The sequence below is a fragment of the Euprymna scolopes genome, chromosome 6 (genome assembly GCF_053919585.1).
Source record: "Euprymna scolopes isolate OS-2025 chromosome 6, ASM5391958v1, whole genome shotgun sequence".
Classification (NCBI taxonomy): domain Eukaryota; kingdom Metazoa; phylum Mollusca; class Cephalopoda; order Sepiida; family Sepiolidae; genus Euprymna; species Euprymna scolopes.
Window position 1 is genome coordinate 171,259,382 of NC_136487.1, and position 16,995 is coordinate 171,276,376.

The 16,995-nt window shown below is 38.5% G+C and overlaps 2 pseudogenes; both read left to right on the plus strand.

The window, feature by feature from the left end:
- The first annotated feature begins 11,254 nt into the window (after positions 1–11,254).
- Positions 11,255–11,467, plus strand: LOC145278513 (U2 spliceosomal RNA; annotated as a pseudogene).
- An 811-nt stretch (positions 11,468–12,278) lies between these two features.
- Positions 12,279–12,383, plus strand: LOC145278456 (U2 spliceosomal RNA; annotated as a pseudogene).
- The last annotated feature ends 4,612 nt before the right edge of the window (positions 12,384–16,995 follow it).

The following is a 16,995-nucleotide window of genomic DNA, read 5'->3' on the forward strand; positions in this document are numbered from 1 at the left end:
CATGGGAACATGCGCTTGGATTGCAGTTTTAAACCATTCAGTTGTCTCGTTTGCACAGTGTTAAGCAGGAAAATAAAAAAAATATTTCCCCATGGGGCGTCTCTGATAAATCTCTGATGGCTTCCCAGTCAGCCTTCTTATAATATATCGTTGTTTTGAGCACTGGCTCTTCAGTTTTGGGTCTAGAGTTTAGGGCGATTTCAACCATTATCACCGCATGATCAGCGTTCCCAAGTGGGCTGTCGGCTTTCGTTACACAGTCATCAGGAACTGTGGTCAAAAACAGATCTAATAGTGATGGGTGTTGTTCTTCCTGATAAGGGAAGCGGGTTGGAAAAGTAACAATTTGCGATCGGGAGTGAGATACAGAGAAGCTATGAGTTGTGCTGCCTGCTGCATCTGTGTAAGTAAGAATCCAAGCCAGTTTTTATGATGAACATTAAAGTCACCAAATACATGTACTTGGGCGCTAGTGTCGAAGGAGAGTGCTGTGTCTATGCTGTTAGATACTTTGTTTATTATGGTGCAGTCTTTGGTCGAGGGAGAGCGGTAGAGGAAGTAAAAGTAGCTAATGTTGTGTTGCATGATTAGTCTGAAGCACATAAAGGCTTGACCATCCGTTCTAGGTTTGTTTCTCTAGTCAAGGGAAGGGTATTACGAATGTAAACTCCAAGTCCGTGCATATGTCTGTCAATGTCCTTACGGCAGAGTGGGAGATATCCAGGCATGTTAAAGTAGTTAGAGGGGATGGAGGAGTGTAGGTTAGTCTCACTTAGTGCTAAGATATCCGGGGTATTTGTTAGGAGAAATGCTTCAACATCAGCTAAATTAGTTCTAAGGCCACGGATATTTGTGAATGCAAGCCTCAAGGGAGGAGGCAAGTTGGATTAGTTTGACCCTAAGCCTGATTTATGCTTATTTTTAGATTGTACTATCATCATTTTTTAACGAGTTTCAGTTAGGTTAGGGGAAGCCGAGCAGGAGGTTATGCAGAATATCACATGCATCACAAGTAGACCATCAGCTGACCCTCCATCAACTAGGACTGTGGCCTCAGGAAAGCCCTCCGGGGATGAGTGCAGTGTCCCTTTCCATGCGCGCCATGGCACTGCAAACATCCCGATATTATATAACTGTTGATGGAGCAGCCGCTCTAAGCGCTACCAAAGAGTTAGGGCACCTGTACTACCAGTCGGAAACAGCAGCCAGTAACTGTCAATCCGGTACCCTCAACCCATCAGGGGAAGGTCAACCCAATCTAATTGCTCAGGCATATATGGTACTCAAGCATTCGCAAGTGCCCAGCTTTAGGGGTGGAGTGTGTCGGGAGTGGGGGAAACGGCGTACATTGTCCTATACAAGAAACAAGATCTACCAATGCGTGTTTCTGTCGAATCACTGTGATAGTATCTCTGCGCCTGACTAATAGGCAAAGAAGGAGTATGGAAGCCGGGCGATAGGCAGGATCTATCTACTCCTTAAGCAATTTAGGTTTGCAAACCGGTAATTTGTTTGAGTCACCAGCTCTAGGAAGGTTGTCATCAAAGACTGAAGAAGCCTCCCTCCTCTTTGGTTTAGTTTCAGAGTTTTCCGTCTCCTAGACGGATGATCTGGAAAGATCTCCTGGGTCCGTCACCACTGAGAGGGTTGGCTCCGCGCCTGGGTTCTAATCCAGGTATTTCTGCGACCCCGCGTGGTTAGTTAATGTTATTGGGTTAGTTTGTAGAGGTTATATATCTGCTAAATAGTTACACTCCTCAAAGTGAATTAGGGGCATTGTTATTTCATTGTTACTGGATAAAGGGGTTGAGTAGAGCTCATGCAGTGTAAGCAACTATGATTGTAAGGAGGCTTGTTCGGAGGAGATAATGTGGTTTGAGGCTTTCTCTTATATATACACATTTTTTTATTACTTTTCTTTATTTTTTTAAATTTTTTTTTATTCATGTGAGCTTGGGCTTAATATTGAAAAGTTGCCTACTGCGTTTCTAAGCAGTAGACCGGCATTATGCAAGCTTTGGTTATGATCGGTTCACTGGTATAGTCTGTAGAAGAGTTAGGCACAGAGAGATGCACACACGATCGCTTCTCTTAATATGTGTATGTGTGTATGTGTATGTATGTGTGTATATATATATATAATGTATATATGTATATATGTGTGTGCGCGCGCGTTACTGAAGTTAAAAACTGAAGAGTAATGTTTAGGAAATTATTGCATTACAACGTCAATAATGTTTTATTACCGTGGAATAAGATAGAAATTTAATTGCTTTTACTCCTTATTCTTCTAAAATTATTATACATTTGACTACTCTTAACCTGTGAAACGTGTTTATCCTGATATCTTTTTTCCATTATTTAACACTTATTCATAGCTCACACACACACACACACACACACACACACACACACACACACACACACATATATATATACATATATATATGATTGTTGAGCTGGATTAAATCCGACGATATGAAATAAAATGAAGAAGCCCGCATAAATCGGGCGAAACGTTGAGTATCCAGGTCCTTCCACCTCCATTTTATTTCATATATATATATATATATATATATATATATATATATATATATATATATATATATATATATATATATATATATATATATATGTGTGTGTGTGTGTGTGTGTGTGTGTGTAACTACTGTATTCTGTGAGTTAAATTACGTCTCCTGAAAACTAACAGTTTGCCCCACTTCAACACTAACACTCATATACTTCACCCGCCTTTGGAGTTGGGCTTTTAGCTTTCAGCTATTAACATTTGCATACTGACTGCTTTCATTATCTCTATACATTTCTACTCTAATGCATAAATTAGAGGATATTCTTATCCATTTAGGTACTTTCTAGCTTATTGTACTTAGATTTAAAGTGATGTACATTACATAGAAATCCGTTATCTGTCTCTTTCCTAGAAAAACTGAAACCTTACTCTTTGTTATGCAAAATACAACTTCCTTATTTTTAAACGAATCGTGAAGTTATCTTTCTTCATTATAAGTGGAAACATATTTAATATCTACAACTTCCATATAGTCGCATTTACGGAAAATTTGACAATATATCTATTTACTTAATTATACAAATGGAATACGCCATAGCTTGTAATTTACTTCCGGTTATACTTGTACTGAATTGTACTTAAAATCATAAATGTTGTTGCTTATATCTATTATTAATATACATTTTAAACCTCCTGTCTTCTGTAATATTCAGAGTTTAGGCACCTACTTTTTAGTTAAATTCTTGGTATCATGTAATACATTAACACTGAACTGAAGAGCCAGTGCTCAAAACAACGAGATATTATGAAAAGGCTAACTGGGAAGCCATCAGAGATCTTATCGGAGACGCCCCATAGGGAAATATTTTTTTATTTTCCTGCTGAACACTGTGCAAACGAGACCACTGAATGGTTCAAAACTGCAATTGAAGCGCACGTTCCTATACGGAAGTTCTATAGCAAGCCCCACTCTCCCCAATGGTTTACTTCGACTTGCGCAACTGTCATTGCTCAAAGGCAGCATGCATACCGCAGATTTAACCGACATAAGTCCAATTCAAACAGACAGAAGTACATAGAAGCTAGAAGTAACGTTAAGAAAGAAATAGCGACAGCTAAGAGATAATGTACGGAAACCACTAAAAATCGCATCGAAGCACAAAATCTAGAAACTCGTGACTTCTGAAAAATCTACAACAGTGTAGTAAAAAATGGGCAATCAACAATTCCCCCACTAACCAACAATTACGAGTTTGTTTGCTCAGCGACCGAAAAGGCTAACATGCTTGCCAGTCGGTTTGCCTCAAAACCCACACTCGACCCTTCCAACCACTCCCTACCTTAATTTTCTTATGCGGACAGACGCCACGATAGACGACCTGTCAATCACCCCTGCTCAGGTGCATGCTTTCATAAAAAACCTTACACTTCAAAGCATGTGGACCCGATCTCATCCCAGCTGTGCTATTAAAAAGGTGCTCAGCCGTAGTAGCTTCAGTTCTCTCTAAACACTACAACACATGACTTAATGAATCTTGCTTTCCGGGCTGTTGGAAAACTGCTTCTGTGGTACCAGCATTCAAGAATTCTGACGAAAGAACTGACCCAATAAGTTATCGCCCCATTAGCCTCCTCACACTTTTTGCCAAAATATTTGAGAACATAATTAACCATGCTCTAGTCAATTACCTTCCAGATGCTAAACTTCTGACCGACCAACAATATGGATTTAGACATTAGAAATTAGAAAATTAGATCATACGGTATCACTGGTAGAATACTTAACATACTTAAATCCTTCTTAGATAAGAGAAAAATCCAGGTTGTCCTCGACGGTCGTACATCTAAACAATATGATATAAATGTGGGAGTGACCTGGGGTTCTATCCTTGGACTTCTATTGTTCCTGATATTCATGAATGACCTCCCCGACAAAGTTGCCTCTGAGATGGGTATATATGCTTATGACACCACACTCTATAATAGGCACGACAGGAAAACAAATGAACACATATCTAAAGAAATGGCAGAAACACTAGAGGAAGACCTCAAATTAGTAGTGGAATGGGGACAAACATGGATGGTTACGTTCAATGCCGCCAAGACTAAACTAGGTTCATTCAATAATTACAAGAAACCTTCTCTACCACCTATAGCAATGGCCAACAACTCCTTATATGAGAGTACATCTTTCAAGCTCCTTGGCCTAACGTTCACAGGAAACATGAGTTGGAACAATTACATCGATGGCATTGCCAGGGCCGCTGCAACGAAGGTGGGCTCTCTCTACCGTGCTAGAAAACTACTAACACCCGAAAATGTCATGTACCTCTATAAGACAACCATTTGTCATTGTATGGAGTATTGCTGTCATATTTGGGCTGGTGCATCGCTTCTAGTCTCTCGCTCCTTGACAGGGTTCAAAAGAGATTTGTAAATCTGATAGGCCCTTAACTGGCATCAAAGCTTCAGCCTCTGTCCCATCGACGAAACGATGCATCCCTCTGCCTGTTCTACAAGTATTTTAATGGTGAATGCGCTGATGAACTGCAAGCACTTGTGCCCCCCACGACGTGAACCCCCTCGACAGACCCGACAAGCTGCAAAATCCCACTCTCACACTCTAGAGATCCCTAGATGTAAAATACCTTTCTACTCCAGTAGTTTATTCCCTAGAACCGCTAGACTTTGGAATTCCATTCCAGGTCATTGCTTCCACAACTGTACTGACATGCAGAAGTTCAAGTGCAACGTGAACCAACATCTTGCTGCCCAACTCCCTACATAGTACCTTAGTAGATGTTTCGCCTGATAGTAGCCCCGTACACCAAAGTTGCAATGCGCCTTGTTTGGGGTGAAAATATAAGAATAAAAAAACACGTTATCCTAATCATAAGTTAACATAAAAAAAGAAAAAAAGGACAAAAAAATCTTAACTATGTATTAACTCCTCTCTAACAAACCGGTTGCAAATGTCACTGCTTCCATGCGGGATCTTTTTACTCATTCTCTCTTCCAGTACAAATGAAATAGTAACGTCATATAATTATTTGGAAGAGTGTAACTTTTCAGTTGATATATAACCTTTACTAACAAACGCAGTAACATTAACTACCCACGCGGGGTCGCAGAAATACCTGGATTAGGATCCAGGCGCGGGGAAAACTCTGTGTGCTGATGAACGCGTAGATCTTCCCATGTGTACTGTCTAGAAGAAGGGAAAATCTTAAGCTTAACCTAAGGGTAGAGAGGTCTCTTCAGTCTGGACGACAACCTTCATAAAGCTGGTGACTAAAACAAATTACCGGTTTTGCAAACATCAACAACTTAAAAATATGCTTAGTCGATCGATCGGTTTCCATACTGCTTCCTTGACTATTAGCCAGGTATAGACGTACTATCACAGGGATTCCATATAAACACACAGTTGTCGATCTTGTTTCATTACCAGAGCAATGAACCCCGTTTTCCCCGCTTCCGCCAAATCCCATCCCTCTAAACTAGGAACTTGGGAGTGCTTGAGTGTCATTTATGTACGTGTAATAAGATTGGGTTCGATTTGGCCTGATAGGTTGAACCTACCGTATTGACAGTTTCTGGTTGCTGCTTCCGACTTGTAGTAGATGAGCAGTAACTCTTTGGTAGTACTTTAAGCGGCTGCTCCATAAACAGTTGTATAATATCGGGATATTTGTAGTGCACTTATCCCGGTGGGCTTTCCTCTGGCCAAAATCTTAGTAGTTTGGAGGTCAGCTGATGGGTTACTTGTGTTGCATATCTTGTATCCTGCATAACCACTTGTTCCGCACATCTTACCTAAACTAAAACTCTTTAAAAAATCAAAAACTGAGTACATTAAAAAGTACGATTAAACTTGGCTAAAACTCAGACAAAACCAACTAGCATCCTCTTTTGACGATTGCATTTACGAACGTCCTCGAGCTTAGAACTAATTTAAATGATGTTGAATGATTTCTCTTAGCCAACACTCCGAATTTCTTAGCAGTAAGTGAGACTAACCTACACTCCTCAATTCCCACTAGCTACTTTAACATGCCCGGATATCTCCCACTCTGCCGTAAGGGCTCTGAGAGATATATGCACGGATTTGGACTATATATTCGAAACACCCTTCCTTTGACTAGAGAAACAGAACTAGAATCAGACGATCATGTCTTTCTGCGATTTAGTTTAAACATACAGCATTACATTAGCTACTTTTATTTTCTCTACCGCTCTCCCTCGAACCAGGACTGCACCCTAATAAACAAGGTCTCTGACAGCATAGATACAACACTTTTCCTCAAAACTAGCGGAGCAGTGCATGTATTTGGTGACTTCAATGTCCAACCCAGCAATTCCTTTGGATTCTTTACTTACACTGACGCAGTTAGTAGCACAACACATAGCTTCTCTATATCTCATTCCCTATCATAGATGGTTACGTTTCCAAACTATTCCCCAGACCTGCAAGAACCACATGCATCACTTCTAGATCTGTTTCTGACTACAGTCTCCAATGATTGTTTAACGAATTCCAACAGCCAACTGGGGAACGCTGATCATGCTGTGATAATGGTTGAAATCGCCCTTAATTCTAGACCAAAAACTGAGAAGCCATTGTTCAAAACAACAAGATATTATAAAAGGGATGGCTGGGAGTCCATCAAGGATCTCTTCAGAAATGCTCCATGGGAAAATACATTTTCTTTTCTTGCTGAACAGTGAGCAAGTGAGACCAATGTATGGTTAAAAACAGCAATTGAAGCACATGTTCTCACTCAGAAATTTTCCCAATGGTTTACTTCTACTTATGCAGCTCCCATTCTTCAAAGGCACCATACATTTAACCCACATATGTATAGTTACAAGAGACAGAATATACAGATGCTAGAACTAATTGTAAGAAAGAAATAGCGACAGCTAAGAGAGAATTTATTGAATGCACCAAAAACGCATCGCGGCACAGAAGTTGGGAACCCGTGATTTTTGGAAAATCTACAACAGTGTATTAGTAATGGGCAATCAACAATTCCCCCAACTATCCTACAATAAGTAGGTTGTTTGAACAGCAACCGAGAAAGCTGAAATGGTTGCCAGTCGGTTCCCATCTAACTCCACATTATACCCTGCAAACCACCTTCACCCTGAGTTTCCTTTGCGGACACATGCAACAAAAGACGACCTGATATCATCCCCTTCTCAGGTACATAGTATCATAAAACCTTGACACTTCAAAACCATGTTGACTTGATCTCATCCCGATTGTTCTATAAAAAAAACATCCGGGGAAGTAAATCCATTTCTCTCCAAACTTTACAGCAAATGACTTAATGTATCTTGCTTTCCTTACTGCTGGAAAACTGCTTCTGTGGTACTAGTTTTCAAGAATTTTCGCGAAAGTACTATCGCATCGTATTATCGCTTATTTTGCCTCCTCTCAATTTTTCACCAAAACATTTGAGTCCATAATAAACCAAGTTCTACTCCATCACCAAACATGTGCTAACCTTCTAAACCTATATGCTATTCACTCGACAAAGCAGGGGAGGGTAGTGCGGGTTTTGACAGATATTTAGAATGAAGGTGGTTTCTCGAAAATATTGTCATAAGGTATCACTGGACGAATACTTAACATAATTTAATCTTTCTTTAGTAGGAGAAAAAGCGAGATTGTCCCCGATGGTCGTAAATCTAAACAATTTTATATAAATGCGAGAGTGCCTCCGGAGTCTATCCTTGGACCTTTATTATTATTGATATTCATAAATGACCTCCCGGACAAAATTGTCTCTGAGATAGGCGTACATGCTGATGACATCATGTTCTATAACAGGCACGACAGAAAAACAAATGAACACATATCCAAGGAAATGGCAGACATGCTAGAGGATGATCTCCAATCTGTTGTGAAATGAGGAAAAATCTATGCGTCCAAGACTGAACTTGTTTCCTTCAATAATTGCAAGAAACCTCTTCTACCGCCAATAGCAATTGCCAAATACTAATTACCTGAAAGGACTTATTTGAAACTTCTGGGCCTAACGTTCACAGGAAACATGAGTTGGAACATTTACATTGAGAGCATTGCCAGGACCGCTGTCCAGACGGTAGTCTCTCTCTCTCTCTCTCTCTCTCTCTCTCTCTCTCTCTCTCTCTATCGTGCAAAAAAACAACTAAGGCCTTAAAGTATCGTGTACTCCTAGACAGCCACCATTCGTCCATGTATGAAGTATTGCTGTCATATTTGGACTGGTGTATCTGCCACTAGTTTTTCGCTCCTACACACGGTTCAATAGAGAGACGCCAACCTTATAGGTCATGAACTGTTATCTTAGCATCAGCTTTTGTCTCATCGACAAACTGTTGCATCCCTCAGCCTGTACTACAAGTGTATTAATAGTAAATGATCGGACGAACTGCAAGCACCCCGGCCGAACTCGACAAGCAACTAAATCCAACCCCTACAAAGATTAAAGAGAGCTTTCTACTCCAGTAGTTTTTTTCCCCAGAACTGCTAGAGTTTAGAACTCCCTGCTGGGTTCCTGCTTTCCAAAGTGTACTGACATGCACAAGTCCAAGTGTAATGTAAACAGACATCTTGCTGCCAAACTCCCAACATAGTGCCCCTGTAGATTATGCCCTTGATATAAGCCCCTACATCAAAGTGGAAATGTGTCTTGTTTAGAGTGAAAACGTAATATATATATATATATATATATATGTGTGTGTGTGTGTGTGTGTGTGTATTTGTGTATGTGCGCGCGCGCGTGTGTGTATATAAAAGTGGAAAAGGTCGAGATATTAAATTTACAAAATTTTATTCAAAGCAAGAAATACGACATAAACATGTGATCTTCATTCCACAGAGTTTCAGTATGTTTTGGTATGTATAGATAAGTATCTAGTTTTGCTTATTATTACCTCAATTTCTGAAAGCATTTGAGAAAGAATAATTGAAGAAAAAGTAGGTTTATTGATAAAATCCAAGGGATTACTCAGCAAAGTCCAATATTTTTTGGGTTTCGTATTCCTTATCTTAATAAAATATTGTAAATTTTATTTCACAATATCTGGACTTTATATACTTCTATCAGGCACCTTCAATGATATTTTAAATTCGGTTAAGGTTGTTTTTTATATAAATATATTCCAATAGAGTATGCGAGCATGAAAAGTAATATGTTTCAGTTTAAACATTTGTTGAATAGTATCCTAGTCACGGCACCAAAAGTGGTCCATTACGTTATGCTGTAGAACTCTGGATTTTAAAAGTGTCCGCTATTTTATATGCTAAAGAGAGTTTAAGTTCTTGACGAATGTATATAAGGCACTTAATTGTTCCAGAAAAAAAAACTTTACGTAAGTTTATAATAAGAAATGTGTTAAGTGGTGAGACATTATGTGGAACAAAGATGGCGGTGGAGAAGCAGTGCAGTCCCGATAGTGAGTGTAAAGTAATTGCCAATTATAAAAGATGGCGGCCAAGAATCAAATGCGGTCCGTGACGTAGTTAAAGGCGAATTAATTGAATCCACAATTCGACAATTTTTATAGTAACTTTGAAAGATTTTCATTAGGTTATAAGCACAGCCGGTTGATTATAAAAACGATCGTCGAAATCTTTGGCGTCATACGCCCATTAGGAGGCAAAAACATTTAAGACACCCCCTTTTTGATATAATAGATAAATCCTTCCGGTTCAATTCGGTTTGGCTTGAGAAAATAAATAAATCCAAAGGTAAAATAAAAATAAATGAACAAAAAAAATAACATTTTTTTGTGTGGAATTTGTTTTTCTTTCTCACTTGGCAAAAAATAATTAATATATGGGTATAACGTCTGCAAAAAGAAGTCATGTTCTTATAAATCACATAAAGTTTTTTCATAAATATAAAAATAAACACTTTTCAAATATATACATATATATATATATATACATATATATATAAATACAAATGTAATTCATTTTGAATGCATATGAATATATACACCCACAAACGCATACAAGTATACATTATTTTAACAGAAACTGGAAACATTCTATAAGTTAATCGTTGGTTAATTTGGTTAGTAATATAAAAACGATCGCAATTTAAAGACGTGCCTGCGGCAATTTACAATTTGGCGGGGGCGGTGATTTCGACTGTTAATGTTTCTCTTTTTTTGTTTCTTAGATCATTTCTCTCAATCGGGTTGATCAAACCTGCTAACACACAATGCACAAGTAGGAGAATTTTCGTGGCCTTTTTGTCTTGGTTTCTGCTCATATATTTCGTAATGTTCCTCTATGCACACATATCACAATTCGGGAGATCGTCTGAAGGTATTCTTTTCATGCCTACGACTACATTTGGTAATTTTTTAATATCAGCTGTATTACAGTGTCCTAGAATTTTATGCCAGGTCGTGACAAGCAGTTTTGGAGGGAACAATACTTTTTAAATAATATAGTCGGCCATTTTCTTTAATGTCAAATACAGTTCCGCTGTGTGATATCAATTTTGACTTGTTTTGGCCAAACTTTATATTCGCGGCTTGTTTAATGGTAGCCTGCACGCAAAATATGTCCTGTTAAAACGTAGGTATGAACATAGCATTTTTAGTCGACTCTATACGTTAGTCGTTCGGTCGGTCAGTCGGTTTGTCCGCAACAGTCTGTGCTTGGCCTTTTTGGTTAAGATCAAAGGTCTGTTCATAATAGATGCTGTTCTAAGCTTTTTAAGTTTTTCTTGGCCTTTTGGCTAAGATCATAGTGTAGTATCTGTTCCGGCAGATGCTGCACTTAAGATAATTTGTACCAGTCAATGGAGGGGAAACCCTCTATACTGGGACAATTATTATTTTTGGTAACCAGAGTGACCCCTTTTAGGGGAGCTGGTTTTTACCTCACATTAAAAACGGCCTTGTGCCTAATTTGCTCAGTGGGGGAGCAAATAAACACCATCTGTTCCGGCAGATACTGCAAGCTATGACTAGCTAGGACTAGCTATGACTAGCAAAGACCAGCAAATAAATACCATCTGTTCCGGCAGATACTGCACTTAAGATAATTTGTACCAGTCAATGGAGGGGAAACCCTCTATACTGGGACAATTATTATTTTTGGTAACCAGAGTGCCCCCTTTTTGCCTACTTTTAGGGGAGCTGGTTTTTACCTCACATTAAAAACGGCCTTGTGCCTAATTTGCTCAGTGGGGGAGCAAATAAACACCATCTGTTCCGGCAGATGCTGCACTTAAGATAATTTGTACCAGTCAATGGAGGGGAAACCCTCTATACTGGGACAATTATTATTTTTGGTTACCAGAGTGCCCCCTTTTTGCCTACTTTTAGGGGAGCTGGTTTTTACCTCACATTAAAAACGGCCTTGTGCCTAATTTGCTCAGTGGGGGAGCAAATAAATACCATCTGTTCCGGCAGATATTGCAAGAAAAGATCATATGTGGGGACAATCCTTCATACCAATTGTCATTATCCAACTCCCCTACTCCTCGGGGAGTTGGTCCCCATTTCCCCTTCACTCCTCACATTAAAAATCGGTCTTGTGCCTAAATTGCTCGGTGGGGGAGCAAATAAATACCGACCCCACATATAAGACCTTGGTCCATGTATGGGCAACCCTTTATACCAATTGTCACTATCCAGCTCCTCGACTCCCCGTTGAGATGGTCCCCATTTCCCCATCAACTCCTCAAATTAAAAATCGACCCTGTGTGTAATTTGCTCGGTGGGGGAGCAAATATATATCCTTTTCTTGGCCTTTTGGCAAAGATCAAAGTGTAGTATCTGTTCTTACTATATACTGTACATATATTTGTATCTTTGTGACATAAAGAGAGGGACAACTTTTCTGTATTAATTTAATGTAAAATGATCACCCACTTTACAACCAGTCAGTCTCAAAGCCATTCAAGTAGTTCTCGAGATCATCTAAGTTGTTTTTGAAGGAGTTCAGTTATTTTTAAGCATTCAAGTCATTCTGAATGTCATTCAATTCATGTTTAAGTTCATTAAAGTCATTCTAAGACATTTACTTTTTATTTATTTAATTCATTTCAGTCCATTTTTCGATAATTTTTCTTTATCTTTAAGAATTTAATGCCAATCCTACATTCACGCATGCAGTCATTACACGAGAGCACGCGACTAATTACTATCGGCCTTAATGAGAATACAGTTACAGATTTCGCCTTTATTATTTTTAGGGATAGTTTAGCATCGCCTCTTTTAAAGACTATGCCATTTATTTGACTACCGTCGGAAAGTTCAACAAAATGACTTTGTGGATTAAACTGTTAATCAAAATTAATACAATCAGATTCCTTGGTTATAACATGTCCTGCAGCACCACAGTCTTCAAGGAGATTTTTACCATTTGTGGCATTGTCAAAGTTACATGTGAAGAGAAATGTCTGTTCTCCGTGAAAGTTTTGAACGTTTTTACGGAGTCCATTTTAGAGCGTTTATATCGGCATTGGAACCTTTTGTGGTTGGGTCGTCCACAATTATAGCAGATCATTGTATTCTTTTTCTTGGGAAAATTACTTTTGGGGAACACAGTGCAGTGAGGTGCGTAATTTGGTGGCCTCTGGTTTCGAGAAACATTCCTGAACTACATTATATTTCTGTAGTTATTCTTGTCAACGAGCATCCGATTAGTCTCTTCGTAACTGCGCAATGTCACTTTAAATTCACTGAAACTTATGGGTTTTGTCGTTTTGCGTTATAACAGTTGTAAATGGTTAAACCTTGGCTGGAAGTCCCTTAATGGTCATTGATATCAACAAGCTATCGCTTATTTTTTCGCCTGAGAGTTGTAAGGCATTAGCGGTTGTTTCTCCCCCTTATAACGTAATCAGTAATAGTTTCATCCTCGTTACCTTTCAGAGACATTAGTGATATAATTTTCGGTTTCCTTTTTTAATAAATAATGTTCTCTGTATATGTTCAATGCTTTCTGCCCATCATCAAATGTGCTTCTTATAATCAGAGACATACATCTATCGTCTAAGCATTGAATCAGTTCGTTTTAAGAAATTTGGGGTCGTTAGGATTCTTGGTTGGAGATTGTATCAGTTTGTGTAGTTTTCGAATCCTTCGATACCCCACAAAATTTACCTGCCACAATTCGAATTAGATTCTGAACCATCGTATAAAGGACGATGGCTGGGCGCATAACCTGTTAAGTGTTCAGACATTATGTTGAACAAAGATGGCGGTGGAGAAGCAGTGAAGTCCCGATAATGAGTGTAAAGTAATTACCAATTATAACAGATGGCGGCCAAGAATCAAATGCCTTCCGTGACCTAGTTAAAGGCGAACTGATTGAATCCAAAATTCAACAATTTTTATATTAACTTTGGAAGATTTTCATTGTTGTTTAACACAGCCGGTGATTATAAAAACATTGGTGTCCATTAGGAGTAAAAACAATTAACAGAATGACAATTTATTTTTTGTGCAGTTCTTTCTCCATGTGATATGGAGAGCGATAAAGAGAGAGAATGGGGTGTGATGAGGTGTTGTAGCTGACACAAAATGACAACTGGTCGTCTCGGTGCCCTTCCCTCTGACTGAGTTTTTCCTTGTCAATCCGGCTTCATCCTAATGCTTCAATGCTTAATACAGACGTTTGCTTTAAAAGAACATAATGAAGTCTTCTCTGAGGAATTCAGCAATCAAGTTCTATCAAAATAAATATATTTGACGTACACTAGAAGCAAAATAAAACTCTCCCCTTCACTGGAAAGATCTTATGCTGGAAAGACTTCTACGCTAACAGTTTGTTCCGTCCACCTTCTAACTTTCGACATTATATCACTGCTTCCTGCTCTTTTCAATGTACTATAATGAAGAAACGTGTTATGTAAGCAGGCATCTCGCTGTTAACTTTCTTGTGTAATATCCCCATATACATGGTCTAAAATAGACGCCACTTGGGTCCCAGGACGCATTTTATCCCGTGTTTTCTATATTAATGCGTAGGTTGTAGTTCCATTATTAGGGATTAAAGTCACAATACATAGGCAAATAGGTATTCCAGAATATCTTAGGTAAAGACGTTTACACACAAGGTTTTGTTATTTATAATCTTGATGTGTATAATGTAATTGGTCATGTAAATGCATCTATGCTATTTGTTCGTTGTCGCAACTAAATATTTGTGTCATTTATTTTTAGTAAATGAGAGTTATCGATATTTATTTTCGTTTCTCAACAAAAAACATACTCGCACTTATAAACGGCAATTTTGTAAATAAACCCCGGCAATACAAGATGCGTATAAGGTTTCGCAAAGATAACGTGAGAAAACATACAGCTGGCACCAAGGAAAAAATATCTGATACTACGGAAAACAAACAAAAAGAATATCCCTATCGATATTTGTGGACCGGCGGAATTAAACATCAAATCTAATGGGATGACCTCATCTGACGAGGTTATCCCAGCGAGATAAATATTTATGAATATTCATTTGGAAGATTTTATACAAAGATAAATTGCTGAGGTAAATTAATCTAGGAGCAGACAAGGTTAAAGTAAACGTCAAACCGGCGAGTATGATTGGTAAATAACGCTAGGCTTCGTGTTATTATGTCTAGAAATTGACGTTTCAATTGTCGCGAGGTGTTCATGCATCAATATATATATATATATATATATATATATATATATATATATATATATATATATATATATATATATATATATGCTAGCAGGGAAACGCGGCGATGTCCGAGCTTGAATTAGGATCAACAAATGTTTCCTTTTTGGAATATATATATATATTGTCATCGAAATCGTTCATTTTTTTTCAATCAAATAGTGTGTGTGGAGATCCCCGCTGCATTGTACTTGAAATATGCTTTGCAGACCGTCCCCCGATGCATTTTCTTATCCTCTTTTATTTAAAAATGCACTGTTTATTTATGGGCTAGACTAATCTACTTGAGCCGAGAAAAAATTCTCAAATAGACTCAAATGTTAGATTATCATACCTGTTTTACTTTGGAAGAAATCGGATTTCAGTTTTTTAGATTTCCTGATACTTATTGAACGCATTTCGATGAAAAAAAAATCCTACGTAAGAAAACTCCCAGGCACATCAAAAACATTCGTGTGAAATTTTCCACAAATCGCCCATGCCATTTCGGAATCAATAAGGAACTAACACTTTTTTCTTTCTCACACATACAAAGACAAATTTTCCTTTTAAGTATATATATATATATATATATATATATATATATATATATATATATATATATATATATATATATGTGCGTGTGTCTTTAACACCTTTTCGGTTACAAATTAGGACAGCGCCATTTTTTCTTAAATGATAGTAATTTTTTTTTGCATTTTAACCCCAAACAAGGCACATTGCCACTTTGTTGTAGGGGGCTACTATCAGCGGCATAAGCATCTGGGTACTGTGTGGGGAGTTTGGCAGCAAGTACACGTTACACTTGAACTTCTGCATGTAAGTAGAGTTGGGGAAGCAGGGACATGGAACGGAATTCCAAAGTCTAGCTGTTCTGGGAAAGAAACTAGTGGAATGGAAGGCTCTCTTACATCTAGGGATCTCTACCGTGAGGGGGTAGGATTTAGCTGCTTTCGGTTTTGTCGGGGGGTATTTACGTTGAGGAGGCACAAGTGCGTGCAGTACGTTAGATCATTCACCGTTAAAGTACTTGTAGAACAGGCAGAGGGATGCTACATTTTATCGATGGGGCAGAGGCTGAAGTTTAGATGACAATCCAGGACCTATCAGATTGGAACTCTCTTTTGAATCTTGTCTAGGAGCGAGATACTAGTGGCAGATGCAATAGCCCAAATATGGCAACAATACTCCATACATGGCCGAATGGTGGCCTTATAGATGTACAGGATTCTTTCGGGCGTTAGGAGCTCTCTAGCTAGATAGAAAGAGCACGCCTTCTTCGCAGCGGTCCTGACAATACTCTGAATGTAATTGTTCCAACTCATGTTTCCTCTGCACGTTAGGCCGAGGAGTTTAAAAGATGTACTTTCAGATAAACAATCGTTGACCGTTGCTATTGGTGGTGGAGAATATTTCTGGAAATTTTTGAGGGAAAAAAGTTTAGTTTGAGCAGCATTGAATGCGCCCATCCAATTTGTTCCCAATCCACTAGAGATCGGAGGTCATCCTGTAGATTTTCTGCCATTTCCTTTGATATATGTTAATTAGTTATCCTGTCGTGTCTCTTATAGATCGTGGTGTCGTCAACATATATACTCATCTCACAGACAATTTTGTCAGGGAGGTCATTTATTTGTAATTCATTATTTGCTGATTTCGACATGCCATCAAAAGAGAGTTATATAAGCTAGCTGCTGAAGCAAAAGCTAACTTCATTGTTTGTTTCTTTCTTTTTCTGTATTGGGATTTGATATTTTGATTCGTGTTATATCCTGCTGATTCTGCGTGGATGTCCGTC